This window comes from Phacochoerus africanus, chromosome 4 (genome assembly GCF_016906955.1).
Source record: "Phacochoerus africanus isolate WHEZ1 chromosome 4, ROS_Pafr_v1, whole genome shotgun sequence".
Taxonomy (NCBI): Eukaryota; Metazoa; Chordata; class Mammalia; order Artiodactyla; family Suidae; genus Phacochoerus; species Phacochoerus africanus.
In genome coordinates this window covers 79,885,224-79,890,460 of record NC_062547.1, presented here as the reverse complement: position 1 = coordinate 79,890,460, position 5,237 = coordinate 79,885,224, and positions in this window count along the sequence as shown.

The following is a 5,237-nucleotide window of genomic DNA, read 5'->3' as shown; positions in this document are numbered from 1 at the left end:
AAAGATACCTGAGCCAAATTACTTAAGTTTGGACACAACTGGGTACTGACTAACAAATTAACTTAAAATTACTTTTCAAATAATGAAGCTTTAAATAGACTCTGGATTTTGCTAAGTGTGATGATGGCATTACTTTTTTTTTTTTTTTTAAACTCATCTGTTACAGGTATACAGTACAGAAATATGTGTGAAATGATACATTATCTGGCATTTGTATTTAAATACAACAGGAAAATAAGGTGGGGAACAGATGAAACAAAATTTACAAAATGTTTTTAACGTTGGAAGCTAGACTATATGTGTTTAGAGGTTCATTAGTCTACTCTACTTTTGCATTATATTTTAAAAAATTAATCACCAATACAGAATTAGCTCCAAATGACTCAAATTAAGTATATTTACACCAAAGGGACTGCCTCTTTTAACTATTTCCCAAAAGTCTGGACTAAGGAGTTGTAAAACTAACTTCTTCTCAGGGCCACACTTGTAGCACATGGAAGTTCCCAGGTTAGGGGTTGGAGGTGCAGCTGCCAGCCTATGCCACAGCCACGCCACATCTGAGACACACACCACAGCTTGCAGCATCCAGACCCTTAACCCATTAAGGGAGGCCAGGGATTGAACTCACATCCTCAAGGATATTAGTTGGATTCTTAACACCCTGAACCACAAAAGAACTCCTAAAACTTTTTTTAACTTTTCCTTCCCTTTATAAAAAAATGAGACAGGAATTCCTGCTGTGACACAGTGTTAAGGATCTGGCATTGCTACAGCTGTGGTGGTAGCAGCTGCTACTCAGATTTGACTCCTGGCCCCTAACTTCCATATGCCATGGGTGCAGCCAAAGGGGAAAAAAAAAAATAATAATGAGGCGTTCCCATTGTGGCTCAGCAAGTTAATGACTCAGTGTTACCACAAGCTGCCATGTAGGCAGCAGGTGCTCGGATCCAGTGTTGTTACAGTGTAGGCTGGTAGCTTTGATTTGACCTCTAGTCTGGGAAATTCCGTATGTCCCAAGTGTTGTCCTAAGAGAAAAAAGAAAAGAAACAAGGGAGTTCTCTTGTGACACAGCAGGTTAAGGATCCAGTGTTGTCACTGCAGTGGCTTGGATTACTGCTGTGGTGTGGGTTCAATCCCTGGCCCAGGAATTTCCATATGCCACAGGAACAACCAAAAAAGAAAAAAAGGAAAAAAAAAATTAACCAAACTTCTGATTAAGGATTTAGCTGAATAGCAACCTCTCAGAAATCATGATTCAATGATCAACCTTTTAAGAATTAAAATTTTTTCTATCTAAAAAAAAGGGGGGGGGGGGAGTTCCTGTCATGGCTCACCAGAAACAAAATCTGACTAGTATACCTGAGGATGCACGTTTGATCCCTGGTCTCACACAGTGGGTTAAGGATCCGGCATTGCCGTGAGCTGTGGTGTAGGTCACAGACACAGCTCAGATCTGGACCCCTAGCCTGGGAAACTCCATGTGCCCTGCACGCGGCCCTAAAAAGATAAATTTTTTTTTTTTTTTTGGTCCTTTCTAGGGCCGCACCTGTGGCACATGGAGGTTCCCAGGCTAGGGGTCTAATTGGAGCTGTAGCCACCAGCCTACACCACAGCCACAGCAACGTGTATTTGAGCCATGTCTGCGACCTACCCTACAGCTCCAGCAACGCCGGATCATCAACCCATTGAGCAAGGCCAGGGATTGAACCTGCAACCTCATGGTTCCTATTCAGATTTGTTAACCACTGAGCCACAACGGGAACTCCAAAATTTTTTTTTCTATTAATTTGCAAACATGCAATCTACTAAGCCAACAATTATTGACTATATACATATAAATATTTATATATATATTTCTTTTTGCCTTTTTTAGGACCACACCCTCGGCATATATAAGTTCCCAGGCTTGGGGTTGAATCAGAGTTACAGCTGCCTGACTACAGAACAGCCACAGAAACACCAGATCCAAGCCACATCTTCAACCCTAAGCCACAGTTCAAGGCAACACTAGATCCCTGACCCACTGAGTAAGGGCAGGGATCAAAAACCCAAATCTTCGCAGATACTAGTCAGTGTCTTTCTGCTGTGCCACAACAGGAACTCCTGACACTATTAATACTACTGATTCACGAATTCCTCTAACTATATTATGGAAATATAACTTGTTAAGCAAAGCAGCCGGATGTTTAAGTTTAAAATAACTTACCTGCGCCGAACTTTGTGGAAATCAGAAATTTCAAACTGGAAAGGATTTAAAAAGCTAGGTCACCTGAGTGTTTCTTCATTCCAGGATGCCAAGGTTAAGTCAAACTATAGGTAACTGCCTATCTACTTAAAACAGAGTGTTTTTAACTTTTAACCATTTTGATGGTTGAAGCTATATATCAACTACTACAGAAAAAAAGAGGGGGGAACGTTAGTAACAAAACTTCTAGGCATTACATTCATGGCATCCTAAGTCATTTCACAGAACTGTGAAAAGGAATCTAACTGAAGTTTTTAGCTCAGTAAGGTATATTATTACAAGAAGGCACAATGCTACAATCTAGGATACCTGAGTTTTAAGTCACAATTCAGACATAATTATTGTGAGCCCTGGCCAAGTCATTTCTAATTTCCCCAGCATCTAGCCCTTTAAGATTATTCAGAGGGATAGCTTTCAATTGTATATACTATAAAACTTCACCAGGTAGTTTGCTACTGTCAACTGAGTAATAGCAGAAGTCAACTGTATTCACCTACTCCAAAAATCTTGATGAATGCACGGATGAGAACACTTGAGAAAACAAGCAGTAGCAGAAAACACTGGAAATGACCTATTTAGCTGCACTGCTAAAACCAAGTTTGACATCAATGGAACTTCTAAAAATAGTACACTGTAAGGTATCAAATCATTAGGAAAAATACCCAGTTATGAACTACCCATATTTATATATTGGCCATTCTAAATCTTTCCCATCAGTGAAGCTCCTGACACTGTCAAATAAAAACCTGGCACTTTCAGAAAAAATGAGTTCAGAAGTACAAGGAAAAAGGCACTTAAGAGGAGGAACTATTGGCAAAACATTCTAAGTCACCTATACCTAAAAAAAATAAATAAGGGTAGGAACCTGAGCATTCACGAAGATGGGAAGGTTACCAGTAGATATTCATGATACCAGAGGTACCATTCTCAACACTAAACATTTCTTCTACCTAATGCATTGACATTTCACTTTAATTCCTAAAATTCCATGAATTAGGCCTAAGAACTAAAAAATACCTTAGTGAAGAATGTAAATACTTTTCAGAAGGGAAAGGGATTAGTAATCATTAACTTCTTAATAAGAAATGTGGATATTTTCTCTTTCCTCCTATGTCCTGAGATCAACTACTCTGAGGAAATAAGTTTCTGATGGGGAGAAGGTAAACAATTCAGGGAGTTCCTGTCGTGGCTCAGTGGTTAACCAATCCGACTAGGAACCATGAGGTTGCAGGTTCAATCCCTGGCCTTGCTCAGTGGGTTAAGGATCCGGCATTGCCATGAGCTGTGGTGCAGGTTACAGATGCGGCTCGGATCCCGCATTGCTGTGGCTCTGGCGTAGGCCGGCAGCTACAGCTCCGATTGGACCCCTAGCCTGGGAACCTCCTCATGCCAAAGTAGCGGCCCTAGAAAAGGCAAAAAGACAAAAAAAAAAAAAGGTATGTATACATGTATGTGTAACTTGGTCCCCATGCTGTACAGTGGAAAAAATAAATAAAATAAAAGAGTAACAATTTCGGAACTTCGTACACTTAGAAGGAAAGGTGAGAAAGCTTAGTTAGTACACTGTCACTAGTGGGATGGAAATGAGGGGAAATAAAGGATGGCAGACTTCTTAATTTCTAAAGCAACACTGACATGTTCTTCATATCAATTGCTCTATTTAAAAATTTTATCACGTGTAACATAGTTCAACTAATGTGGACTGCATCAGAGGACTAAGCATAATTTATGCAGTGATTCTATGGCAAAATTTCAGTTTTCTTAAATTCCTAGTTAAATTTAGGAACACAGCCTTACTATGTGGGTAAATGCTGCCAGTGAATCATGTAGAGAAAACTACCTTGATTTCGCCATTTGTCACACCAAAAACATTACATGCAGGAGTTCCCATCGCGGCTCAGCGGAAACGAATCTGACAGGATCTGGCATTGCTGTGAACTGTGGTATAGGTCACAGATGAGGCTCGGATCTGGCATTGCTGTGGCTCTGGCGTAGGTTGGCAGCTGTAGCTCTGATTAGACCCCTAGCCTAGGAATCTCCATATGCCGTGACAGCGGCCCTAAAAAAAAAAAAAAAAAAAAATTACATGCATTTTATGATCAAAATACACAGACCAAACTCCAATCTTTGTGCAATGCGCTTCAGAAATGGCGATACTTTTAACAAAAAACCTGTATCTGGATAATCAATCATGAATTCTACAACAAAAAATACTTCTACCTGGAAGACTAATCAATAGTTTTTGTTTTTACTACATTAAGTAACATTTACCATGTGGTTTTTGATGTGACAATAGACAAAGTAAGAAAAAATACCTAAAGGCAAACAAAATTTTTAGGGTCTGCAAATTTCTGCAATGGTTTCTTCCCAAAGTGTTTTCCAATCAAATCTTCTTTCTCCCAGTAAAGATTAACACAAATATAAATTGCTTAATAATATCCTGAAAGTCTCATAGGCTGAGGTTTAAGTATTTACACTTCATATGATAAGGAAACAGATATTGGACAATTTCAAGACTCATGAGGATTTGACATTATTAAAAACCTTAGCCATCAAAATTCCTTTCTGTGTTTGTGACTGACTATATAAATAGCCCTTGGAAAATAGACTGACTTCCAAGCTTTTTTTTTTTTTTTGCTTTTTAGGGCCACACTCATGGCAAATGGGAGTTCCCAGGCTACCAGTCAAATCAAGAGCTACAGCTCTGGCCTACGCCACAGCCATAGCAATGCAGGATCCGAGCCCCATCTGTGACCTACACCACAGCTCACGGCAACACCAGATCCCTGATCCACTGAACAAGGCCAGGGATTGAACCCACATCCTCATGGATACTAGTCAGATTTATTTCCACTGCACCATGACAGGAACTCCAAACTTTCGAGTTAGACTAATCTTAAACGAAATGTGTATGTGGTTTTATTAACCTATCATGATGCACAAACTGGATGTTATTCCATGAATGCTACTCACCACCACTGATATTACCCAA